This window comes from Strongylocentrotus purpuratus, unplaced genomic scaffold, assembly GCF_000002235.5.
Source record: "Strongylocentrotus purpuratus isolate Spur 01 unplaced genomic scaffold, Spur_5.0 spur5_scaffold_10, whole genome shotgun sequence".
NCBI classification, from domain to species: domain Eukaryota; kingdom Metazoa; phylum Echinodermata; class Echinoidea; order Camarodonta; family Strongylocentrotidae; genus Strongylocentrotus; species Strongylocentrotus purpuratus.
In genome coordinates, this window is record NW_022145595.1 from 9870685 (window position 1) to 9884303 (window position 13619).

The 13619-nt window shown below is 35.5% G+C and overlaps 1 protein-coding gene across 1 annotated transcript in view; it reads right to left on the reverse strand.

The window, feature by feature from the left end:
• Positions 1-6321, reverse strand: part of LOC115918232 — a 35899-nt gene extending 29578 nt beyond the window's left edge. The window contains exon 1 of the mRNA XM_030979420.1: positions 6162-6321. The gene's annotated coding sequence lies outside the window, so the exon portion shown is untranslated. The remainder of the gene's footprint in view (positions 1-6161) is intronic.
• Between the last annotated feature and the right edge of the window lie 7298 nt (positions 6322-13619).

Sequence of the window (13619 nt, forward strand, 5' to 3'; positions counted from 1 at the left end):
TATCGATTTGAATTATTCTGCCAATCCAAAATTCATAAAAATGATGGTTGTTTTCATGGTGCCATTTCAAATTAACAATTTATCTATGCGCCTCACAAACCCAATTTATCATCTAAAAACTAGAAGATTAAATCTTCATTAAAAGGGCCGAGAAGTAACCACTTTTTAATACAACAATGTGAACATGCTGGATCCAATACTAAAGAGGTTGAATCTGACATGTAAAAGTGTTAATCTGCCATTTTGAAAAATTGGTCTCTCTTCCTTTTAGCTTTTAGCATAGTAAACACAATAAATATGTTTTAAAGTGCCTCTTAAATGATTCAACGAAGTACTTTCATTTTTTTAATCAAAGTTTTCTTCTTTACTATTACAAATATGATGATTTATATTTCCTATATTCTACCGTCAATAAATGTATAATGATGTTAGCTGTTCGTTTTAATATGTTGCATAGGTTGTTTTTCCCCCGATATTTTAACCTACCTCAAAATCGTAATAATTCAGAGGAATGACTCAATAATATAATAATGAAAAAGGAAGGAAAATTAACATTTGAATGAATGTAAGGCAGATGCGTGTTCATATAGGCACCTGAACTCTGCATATTTTATTTTTGTTATATATTTTAAGAATTACCCTCGAGTTTACATCTGTACTTTGAATTAAGGCAAAAAGGCATTTGGGATGATCAGTCAAATCTCACTTTGATTTTCACATTGACAATTTACAAAAGTAATACAATTTCTTAGAAATAATGATGTCTATATTTGTGTCACGTTTTTACCTTTCCCCTGATTAGCCAAGTATATAATTTCGACGAATATCATCTAGGGCAATAAGCATAAACCTTATCATACTACCTATATTCATAATTATATGGAATATTCTATTTTGGATAAAGCTATTGTAAAGTCCGCACAATAGTCGATGCGCTTTTGGTACTGCATTCACGATTTCTGGTTTTCTTAGAAAGGTTGAGACGATTTTGGATTGTCATTATTACTGTTTTTCCGAGCCGCCATTACCTCACCTAGTTTGCCACTTTATGAAAAAGAATAATAAGGGCAAAAACAAGTTTTCTTTCTCGCCAGGATCAATCTGAAGCCCTTTCCAGAAAGGTATGTACATATTCATTTTGCCACTATGAACAAAATCTTGTCTTAATAATAATAATAATAATAATATTCCGCTTTTACATAGCCCCCAAAACATTGATAAGATGATGCATTGTGTCTAAGCGCTTTACAGATATTACCCCGATCATCAGATTCAGTCTTACCCGCACACAATGTATGCACATTCTCCACTCCCAGGTTTTATGTCATTAAATTATCACATTTCAGGGGGAATAGTGCAGAATTATTACTTTGTATTTTTATGATTTTTTTTTTTAATGAGAGTTCCTGCAACGACGGGCGAGGAAGTAAAATCACTTCACATCAAATAAAGCCAGTTCAGTTTACAGCATTTCCATTTTATCATTACCATGTTCATAGAAATAAAGTTGTTACATTTGGCATGACCAAGAAATAACGTACTCAGATGTGAAAATATATACCTTTCTTAACAGTTTGTCCATGCACAACCCAGTATTAGAATGTTTTAATTACAAACTTATTCCATGTTTTACGTAATTTACATCCGAACTTAAATTGTTTTCAATTGACATCGGATAAATACTGCAAACAACAATACACACTGCAATCAAATGAATAAAACTGAAAAAGAAATGTTTTGTAAATTTGAGGTTTAAACTATTACAAAAATATTTGGTAATTGAAATGGTTCACACTTTCCAATTTCGTGATCTAATTGTTCAAAATTGTTTAAACATTATTTATTGCAATGTATGTACCATGTATATTGTTTTAAAAAAGGCCTACCGGGTTCATACAAATTATTTGGAGCAGTGTAAATATTTTTGTATCTAGTACCGGTATACTCTTCTAAAATGCCAAAGTACCCATGCAGAAACATATTGGAATTCGAGGCCTCTCTACTTGGAAAGACAGAAACTTATTAGTCTATACAAAATTATATTTACATAAAGAAAATATGTCTATTTTGTCTGATCAATGCGACAATTCACTGAAATTTAATTGTACCACAGTTAACCCATAGTTGCTCGTGCATACGTGTATTTGCCTAACCTATAATTATCTGACCGTTTTTGCGAGTCTCCCTATTCTCCTTCGCCATTCACCATGAGTAACCAATGGATAGCTTTAAAAAGATTGAATATTATCCTTGTCCTTGCCATTCTATAAACCTAGTGAAGTGAATCGGATGGTCTGTAAATGAATTTTCGTGCAGAAATATTACAAAGATTGCACAGTTTGAATAAGATAAATTCCAGCGAGAAAAATAATAATACTACCCGGCCTACTTTTTGCGACTTTTTTTCGCAAGGATAGAGTCTTGAATGTATACGAATATCAAAGTATTGAGTTCTGAAAGGTTAAAAGAGCAATTACTCTTGAATCTAGGAATAATATTCAAAGAAAATAATGAATTATCTATTTACAGTTTCATCTTTTTCACTCATCCCCAACATTATTATTTTTCTGTAGGAATCATTGAGCTGTATAAAGGCTTACCACGCCTTTAAGCTTAGCTTATGTGGTAATACTTCTCCTTGATTACCTTACGTTAGCAATACAATGTAAGTACTTAATGTTGACGATGAATTAATCAAAGAATTTGTTTATCATCATGATTTATGTTGCAATTAGTTTGTAATTTTGGGAAAAGGCATGAAGAAGAAAAAAAATCTAATAATTGTCAACATAAGCTAGTATGGCATTGATTACACAGACAGTTTGACTGTTTATGGCATGTTAGGAACGGGAAGGCAAACGGTTGTTATATTCAGGTATTTTATTTACCATTTACCTTTGATGGTCAAATCCTGTCCTTTATGTTTACTACCACTAGAGCTGGGACAGAAGGCTTTTTGCCACAGTTATTAGGTTAACTTTTTTTGACCCTTAATGGCGTTCCATTGGGTGCATAATCAGTACTTTTTAAATATACTTGCTCAATTGTCCTTTATCTCAATTCATAAGTATTTTCTTTATTGCCAAATAAAATAATAACAATAATAATAATAATAATAATAATAATAATAATAATAATAATAATGATAACTATCATAATGATAATAATATTTCAGCTCCTGTATCTTTCATGTATTTGAGTTATGATCAAGTATAGAAGGGAAGAATTTCCAGATTTGTTCTTGCTCCATGAACATAACGACAATATGAAAATGTAGTCATTTACCTTTGTCAAAGTTATACGGCCACAAGTATAAACGTTAGGCATAAGTTTATTCACTTTAATTTTGTCTCCAATTTCGTAGCAATGTCAAACATTTGTAGACCTTATCGTGCTTAACATGAACGCAGCCCAGCTGTTGGGCTCTCACAAAACATATTCAGCCTCTTATTCCCTGGAATACATCTGTAACAGTTTCACGAGAAATCTAAGAGATATAATCTGGTCATCAATAATTGATGAAATGCTGTTCTGAATCAATGCTTACAAAGCCTCAGATTTTAAGAATAACTATCAACTTAGCTTCCTTTTCGTTGAAAATATCAAAAGTATTCGGCGTCAACAATATTATGAATATGTCTATTTACTTTCAGTATGATTTTTCAAAACCAATGGCCACGCAACGATTGTGGCAGTGCAAGGGGCATTCTTGGTACCACCACGAGGGGGCGCTGCGCATTCTGAGAATACCCTGGCTACTGGGCCATTGTATGATTTATACAAATGAAATTGGAATTGTGATTTATTGGGGCATTGTAATTCATTGTACTTGGTGTAGCAGTGCGTACAGGAATTTACCGCATTTCGCACGTAATCCACAATTTTTATCATATTTGATGTCTCTGTTTCTTTTTCTAATTTCTAATTTCAAATTTAAAAAAAAAGAAAAAATTGTCATTTCTGCGAAAATCGGATCGCAGGGGGATTTTGTGTAGTGTACATTCGACATACCCCTGAAACATTGACGCGCATATTTCCTAATAACTCACATGTCCATATACCTTCTATATAACTACTCTTAATTTAAAATCGGAGTGGGTGCAAATACATCGTAAAAGTACACTATAACTTTCCCTTTTTTAAAGATCTTAACAAATTTATGTATAAAGTTAATTCGACAATATTCATATCGTGAACTTCCTCTTAGTCTGTGGAAAACCATTTGAAAAATAGTTTGTTTACAACATCGTCAAAAGGTAAACTATGCTAATAATTCGGGATAAACCTTCGCATGTTACTATTTTTATTTATTTACTCTTTATTTGTCATGTTTCTTACACTGCAGTATAATTAAATGGCAGGTTTAGATTAGCAACTGATAAACGTGCACCATGAACAAAATGGTTGAAAATCTTTGAATGGATAAGAACACGTATTAATGATGACCCAATTAGATTCATTTCGTCATACAGCTGAACTACGTTTCACATTTAAATCATTTGGCTGATATTATTGCGCCATTTCCACTCAGTGTTACTTTTGTAAAGTTTCGTCTGATCTAAGTGATAATCTTTTATTTATAATGCTTCTCATGACCACACCCCTTACTACTTCTACTTTGTGTTTGCCTCTGTATTTTCTTTATACTTCTCGCAACTAGCAATTATAGTGATGATGTCGCAATGTTATCACAGTCACTAATCCATATGTGTATATGTATATGACAATAAACACAAACACTGGTTGAGATTCATAACTAATAATTCGAACAAGGTCACAGTAGCGTATAGCTTATGTCCGGTGATATAGGAAGCCCTAGTTTCGGATCGGGGGGGGGGGGGGGTTGGGGGGTGGGAGGGGGGCATTGATATTACGAGGTGGATAAAACACCAACCAAAGCATGAAATGGAATTTTGGAAGGGGTCAAATAGTTATCTTCTCCTCTTCTCCGTCCCCTTTCGTTCTTATTTTCGACAGTTCGATGCGGGGAGTGGGGGGGGGGGGTGGGGGTGGCGTGCCCCTGTTGTTACGCCAATGCTCGTTTATACAACAGAGACTTCTACAATTTCCAACACTCACATACAATATGACTTATCCTATACAATGTATTCTGGCATAAGCATACACACCTTTAACTTATTTAAGTACTGGACCTGTTGAAAAAATCTTTTGTAGGCCCATACAAAGTGTGTAACCGTACAGCAAATATACACTATACCAAGACCATCATGACATCATATACCTTACATCGCATCATTACACAGACATCACGGTTAGAGCTACTATCTTACGTTACAAACAATAACTTTCGAAAATTATTTAACATTTGCACACAATAAGAAACAGAATTGCCCATCGAAATGTGTAATCACAACAAAGTCATATGAACAAGAAAGTACATCAGAAGACAATAACTTTAAAAATGCTCATAATAGGGCATATAATTACACTCAACGATGGTTGCTAAACTATTCAAAACATGACAAGACTTGAACGCATGTAATACTAATATAAATCGTAGGAAATAGCATTATATATCTGGGGCTAAATGCTAATATGATTTCATTTCACTCAAAACTTTAGAAGCTTAACTATTATCATGCTTTCGCATGTAGTGGCAGGACCATTCTTAAATGGTATATCACCGTAGATAGGTCAAGTGAACAATAAATTTAACAATTTATGGGCCTACCTTATGTTATTGCAGATTTGAGGAAGACGATTAATATCATTTTCTTTTCACGAACGCATCTTTTCATTGAGTAATGAATTGCTAATTAAATGAACGCGAAACACAGATACAGAGTGTTCTCATTTACAAATGAAGAGACTTACAAGTTCAAACTTCACTGATATCACATTCTCTACCAAGCAAATTACAAGTGGTTTCACCTCCAGCAGTAGTTTCGGTGATAAACTACACGGCAACTATTATGCTAAACTACGAACTACCTCCATAATCTATTACGAGCATCAGCTGAGCTGTGCTACCTGTAAGACCCGCCCACGTTTTTCATCTTTTTTATGAATGAAATTCTCGAGAGCAACTACCTACATGTTCCAGCAGATAAATAAGTTGGACAGACTAAAAATAATTAATAATCAATTCATACTGTAGTGAAAAAGAAGGATGTTCATAAAGAGACTTTTGGTTCACTTACCAAGTTTATTCCCAGTTTTCTCTAAACTTTTCCAAATATCCACTGACTTTAGGGCATGCAACAAGTCACAAGCAAGCGGATCGGGCACCAAGCTATCTGCCTCGTCTCGCTAAAACCACAACCGTGAGTCAGCCAGAGTCAGCTGGTTTATATATACCGATGCATCGCCGCTACTTGAAAATATCCTTGAAAGATTATACGTTGCGCTGTCCATCAAAACTTACGCCGCGCCCACCTCTCTGGTAAAACCCGCTGCTAAATATAAACGCCCAATCACAGCACAGGATTTCCGTGAGAACGAAGATAGCTTGTGAATATCGATACCTGATCCGCGCTGATTGGCTGCAGACCGGAAACTGTGCCCATATACGGTGGTGGATCGGTTCCGCTCTTCCGGATTACCAGGAAGTCGTAATGAATGAAGTTTGTCATGTGATCAAACGTCATAATAGGCGCTCAGCGGGGTGCATTCGCTCTATTGGCTTACTGCTTGTTATGCAAATAGCATTGTCCCATATATGGGGTTGCGGAATTATGAATGAACTTTTTTCGCTATTCTCCATCGACCTTCCAGCTGGCTGTGTGCTATCTGCGTTGTATTATCACCGGCGGCATACAGTGTGCGTTTTCTATAGGACCTTCGCTTCGCTAACATAAAAGCTCTGTTTGACGAAGCCATTAGAAATCAGCAGATCAATAAAAAGTTATTCAGCTCTTGCGAAACGTCATAATAGCTGTCAGAAAGGGTGGTCGCAATGAATAGACTAAATATATCTTCCAGTCAAACTTGATGAAATACCATCCGGAATTTTAATCTACCTGTGCTGATATGAAAGGAAAATTGTACATTCTTCACTCCATTTGAAATGTACAAATGTACAGAAAGGCAATGAGCATTGCTTCCAAGTCACTGTAACTCTTTAGTTGCAAGCATTCCATCCATAATCTATTTTAATCTAGGGTTAATTTTAGGATGCACTTTGCACTCCATCATTTTTAGGCCTACATTAAGTTTACTAGTAGTTACACGAATCAGTATTCGACTTGCCACCGTGGGTGTCACTATTACCTGTTGCCTATAGGCCCCTACTTCCAAAACCTCTGTCCAGGGTTTCGTTTTATTATTTTTTCTGGGCTTTAATTGATACGCGAAAAAAGAAGTCACTCAGAGGTACTTGTATGATTCTAATACTACACTAATAATTTCGACAGTGAATAAATGATTATTATTATTTGCAAGAGAAGACGCATTTGATAATGCTGTAGAGTCATTTATTTTATTTCATTTAAGACTCTGGTGATACAGTATGCTTTGATGCACCGATGTATATTACAATGTTGCAGAATAGTTCCAATGCAGTAACTAACGCGACGACAGAGAAAAAAAATGCGTGTGTACACAGATTATACATGAACTTGCGAAGAAATAAACATCTATGTACAACAGCTTTGGAAACTCTCGTAGAAATAAATACAATGCGAAAGGAAACGAAAAAATAATGGTTGCATAGCTTATATCAAAGCTCCCCTTTGCTGTTCTCCCTTTTGTAAATTTCTCTCTTTAACTTTCGCATTATATATATATATATGACCAAGCTCCCTGGTATAGTGAAGTGACGACAGGAAATATCAAAATCTGTTATCTCAATATTGGAAGAAGTCCAATGCGTAATTGTGTTTATATTATCAGTGTGTTTACTTTTGTTATGCAGTACCCAAAATTCTACAATTTGCCAATTATGACTGTATTCATAAGTAAATCCAATAAGAGAAATAGAGAATGGATAGACAAGAGACTTTCAGAGAGGTGTATGTTTTACTAAAGAGAATAAATTTATCAAATTGAAAGAAGAGAGAACGGGAAATTCATAAGTCGGCGAGCCAGTGAGAAGAGGGGGGGGGGTAGAAAAAATATGGGACACATGTAGAAAGAGAACGGGGTAGGGAAAGAGAGAGTGAGGTGGGCTACACGGAGTTATACTAAATGAAACAAAATAATGTAGGCCATACAGGGTTTTCCGAAAGCTGCATCGAGGTAAACCGGAAATTTCAGGGGGGGGGGTGGGATATAATGTTCATACAAATGTACATTTGAATAGTTCGGAAAAAGCGGAAGCTGAACATTCAGAAATTCATTTACATTGAGATGCAAATGCCCATCGCACTTTTTTTTCCGGCTGGGTAATTTCGTGTCTTCTGCCGTGGTGGGATCCGCAAAGCTATTTATTCATGCAGTGCAACATGGAATATTGGACAAAAGTAAATATTAATTGTGTGAACTCGTGCACGGTCTGTCCTATTGTGTTTTTATGGAACGGCAGGGTGAGCATTATTGGGTTAAAGTTTTAAAGAGACATGTTATGCTTCAAGGAGACAAAAACGGAATGTTCAGTCGCACCATAAGTTACCTGGGCCTATAACGAATTTTGATGCCTACTTGCTTGATCTGGAAAATACTTCACAATCTAAGATGCATTAGTATGATGAAGGGGAGCGGGTGATAAGACTAAGGCTACGAAATAAACAAATATAATGAGTGCGTGTGTGTGTGAGAGAGAGAGAGAGAGAGAGAGGGGGGATGGAGAAGGGGGACACTCACTACCTCCACATCTCTATAAACGAGCGACATTGCTAGAGAATGTAATGATAATATACCAAATATAACATTGATGATACTTTTTTTCGGAGTAAATGTAATGATTTAAGAGTTCCGTGCCAGGTTTGGAATTGCTGGTAGAAAAAAGGTTGACCTTTAAAAAAAGTTCCGGGGTAAAGATCAGTCTTCGTTTATTTGACTATACCTCAAGTCTTTTCTATACATGCTATTCATTTTATTTTCTTCCTTTGTAACAATCCTGTATGCGTTTATATTTGAAGCATAATGACATCATCTATGAACAATTTGATTTACGAAAAGTTGTAAGCCCTCAAAGATTTATATTTTCAGAAGTGTATTTCGTTAAAACGTTAATCGTATATTCAGTTTAATAAATCGTAAAGACTTCAAATATTCTCAAAAATGCAAAATTTGGAGAGTCGTTTTAGGGTTGACATGGTTTGGGGGTAAAAATTCACTCTCAAAAGAAAAACTCAGTCTTTACTACTTTGGAGTTAATCATTTATCACCCCTCAGATTGGCAGTAATTAATCTCATTTTACATTCCTTCATAGTTTGAAGAATAAATAAGTTTATTGAATGAATCAACGTGAAAGAAATTGCAAAATTTTACCCAAAAGAGTTCCAATTTGTACACGAAAATAGTGATTTATTTTACACCGCGTTGCCAATTTAGAGGCTTTAATAATTTCTTGCTATTAAATTGTACAACAGTACAACATAGTTACGGCTGAAGAAGTAGAGAAAAAACATTTGTTGCCCTTTCTACTCATGTATAATGTGTCATTCCTAATATTCTGAATGGAAAGATAATAAAACGAAAACGTCACTAATAGATTTTGTTTTCCTTCTTTAAAACTTGTTGACATAATTTGCAACTTACCCGTTCTCGTCTCTGCTTTCAACGTTGGACACGGTCGTGTCTGCCAGGTCTGAGAGAAAATCATTTTCAACCACCTTCTCACTCTCATAGTCGTTGACCTCGTTGCCCGTACAATCATGTATATCCAAGTCGAAGAGGCATTTTAGGAAATCGTCAATTACCATTTCGTAATCGTTGTTCCAAGGGAAATGCATCGTGGTGTATAAAACAAAAAGTAAACTAAGATGTGGTCTCGATAAACCTAAATTTGATTCCAAAACTTTCAAATGTTTAAAAGTATAAGGATTAGCCAACATTTGTCCTTCCATGCAATTCAAAAGAATTGAAACTTGAAAATGTTACCTTTCTTAACATTGTTGTTATGTGTGTTTGTTATTTTCAGAAAATTAAAATGGAAAAATTAAGTGATATAATTTTTAAATTATTTCATCTCGATCTATAATAGAAGAAATAACTCTATCACAATTTGACGTCACAAAAACACAACAACTTTGTTCACGGAGCAGAAGATGCCAATGTGAATTCGTTGCGATATCAATTTTATATTGTGTATAAATAATGCCCGATACTGGTTTTCTCTATTTATCAAGGAGATTAATTCAACCTTTGGTACGAATGTGACGTCATGACATAATATCTATAACAGTTTCTATTTGGACGTTCTGTTCTAAAAGCTGTTCACGTGCCGTGTGATGTCATATCAAAATATCTCGTCATATGCATTGTCAAGTCATATAAATAGCACGTGGTTTAAAGCAACCAATCAAGATCAAGATCAAATAGAAAGCTGCCTTTGCTTAAAAAGGTTCGATAAAAGGTTGTAAAGGCGAGCACGATTGGTGGATGGTGCTTTGTTGCGAGAAAAATATCAACCAATCTATTGTATTTTAATTCTCGTTGCAATTCAGATTGAAATTATTACCATCTTATCTTGCATTTCATCTATTTGTAATATAAAAGTATTCTTAAATTCCTATGTAAAGTTAGGATTGATTAAAGAACATTCGATAAGTCGTAACCTTTTTATGGTACATGGGCCAAAAAGAAGAGAAAAAGAGGGAGAGAGAGAGAGAGAAGCAGGAGAGTTGATAAACCATTCCCAGTTCATTTTTTTCAGGTCAAATTATTATATCATTTTCACAAGTTATAATATTTACAAACAACAACAACAACAAAAGTGATAAAAAGTGTTTAAAAAAACTCCTCTAGAAAGGAAAGTTAGGCTTTCCTTCCTGTCATCATATAAAAATAACTTTCTATAATTGTTCTCTTTAGGTATCAATAGAAGACGAACTTTGTACCAGAAGAGGAGGGACTGCCTTCCTCCGATCGGAAGCCTATACGTCATTGTGATCACAAATTAATGTGAATTCCCGGGCTTTGCGTTTTTCCTTTCATGAACTTACCGTTTTTCTTCAATACTGGTATAGTTATGATGAAGTCGCTGCAAATAGTACCAAATCATTGAAGAAGACAAAATAATGATATGAATAGAAATTTCTTCATGAATGGATCACAGTTTTATTATTGGTGAATCCATAAAGTTAAGACATTTTAACAACTTTTTGGACAAAAAAATTTATTCACAAGCGTATCAGGACATTACTCTTTTGAAAATCACCAGTCGGAAAATTGATTGTCCTCGGGGTTGGTTGTCCTTGGGGGTAATTTTCCGGGGGGTAATTGTCCCGCTGGTTATTAGCCGGGGGGGGGGGTGATTGTCCAGGGGGTAATCGTCCTAAAACCGTTCACAAGATAGAGCGGAATTTATGTTGGCTGTCGCTGTAATTTGGTCAGCTCCACGTACCCCTGGTCACCCTTTATTTGCTCCCGGTGGCCTTAAAAGACAATTGAGAATTTTAACGTTCCCTCTTTCCTTTTGCTCCTCATTGCTTGCGTGCTTGCTTGCTTGTCATATAAGTCAGACTTTTGTCACGATATGCAAAACTATCCCCGCAAACTTCTTTGCAAATTTTGGTTCAGTCAATTAAGCCCCCACCACATTCAAAATCGTGCGATGTTGCCTCCAATGAACTGCTTTTGATTAACTTCTTTGGCAAATTCTGTCATCTTTCTTTCCTTTGTCTTTCTTTATATTACTTCTTTCTTTCCTTATTTTCTTCTTCTCCTCCTCCTCCTCCTCCTTCTTCTTCTTCTTCTCCTTCTTCTTCTGCTTCTTCTGCTTCTTCTTCATTTGTCTTCTTTCGCATCCGGGAAACTTTTGGTAGGTAAACTTCTCGGCAAATTATTGACCTCACCCACTGGAATCTGTGTGTAGTGTTTTTTGATTATTTACTTCTATGCGATTATTATATTTTATTATTGAGTTAAGCACCTGTAAATGAAAACTAAAAGTACATCTTTTCATTTAAATTGATGTCCTGGATTTTAAGCATGTCAGGAGCTCTTTCAGCGCTGCAGAATATATTTGCACATTTGCGCTTTATAAAATTATCAACAGTAGAATAGTGTTTTGTTATTATCTTATGACTTTTAAAAATCAATATTATTACTTTTAAAAAACATTTCCTTGTGATGTGTCCCTGACTTAGAGTGAACTTGTTTTAGTCGTGACTGGTACTAGAATAAACAATAATTTGATCGAATGGAAATGAAATCGAAACTTGCTCATGTGAGGTGAGGTGAAGTGAGGTTCATGTAATCATGGACCAGTAGTAGATCCATGATGTAATCATGGACTTACTAGACATGCACCTAGTAAGTCAATGATGTAATCAAGGTTTATTTTGTATGTGTGTGTGGAAGGAGGGTGGGGTTGGGTGTGTGTTTTCGTGCTTATGTGTGTGGGCGTGTGTGTGTGCGTGTGTGTGTACGTGCGTGAGTATGTGATGGTGTGTGCGGGTGTGGATGTGTATTTGCCTGTATGTAAGTGAGGCAGTATGCGCGCGCGTGTGTCGTATGTGCGCGTGGGTTTGTATACAAGAACCAAGACGTGTGAAACGGGGATAATCATATGCATACATAACTTCCAAGTGGGGATACACTGGCAACTGTGGATATCCCCAGTTGATAACTTTCTTATTTTTTGCTAAGTTTGGTAAAAGTGACCCGAGAGGAGTCTACTACCCATTGCCTGCAAGAGTTCCAAGACGTCCACATTTTCATAATAAGACGCCACATTTTCGAACGCTACTTTGTGTATCATCAGTTCTGAGATGTTAATTCTGATAAATGAACAGCGCCTAGTAAGCTCTTACATAAAAACAGGAGGCTTAATTCTTGTTATTCTTTAACAAAATGTAATTTTATTCATTTATCTGGCCGCCAGATAAATGAATGGAATTTGTCAAAGAAAAAAAATCTTTATAAAACACCTCAAATTCCAATATCCCCAATATCATAGTTGAAGATAGTTAAAGATAAATATTCCCAGTTGGCATGTTTTACCTGTACGCGTGTGCGTGTGTGTGTGTGTTTGATTGATTATTTTTTGGGGGGGTTTGTTTATCTTTGTTTTTTTCTTTTGTTAATTTGTTTGTTTACAACTTTTCGATTCATCATCTAAAACGGGTAGGCAGTGATAACCGAGTGCAATTTATCGAGAAATTTAATAAACCGTGTCAAGGCAGCGAATCCGTTTATAAGACAATGAATTACGCTACGGACAATAATTGACCCCGGGTAAATATCTCCCCGCCTAGGACAGGTACCGCCCCCGAGCGCCGCTGTTCTAATTAATCTTCCTTGTTATGCACTGTAGACACAGAATTGTCTCTTGCAGAATATAATGTTGATAAGTTAATGCCTGACAGTACTGTTGTCGCAGATGTTCAAGATAATCTCACTCTGATTTTGCTTGTTATTTCTCAAACTCAAGCTCCGACAAAGGAGGAGGGAAAGGGGCTAACAATGAAAATAGTTCTTGGGCTTCACGAACATAATTTTCAACTAAAAAAATATCATTATTGCAGTTTGTTTTGAAAATACGTCTTCTTAC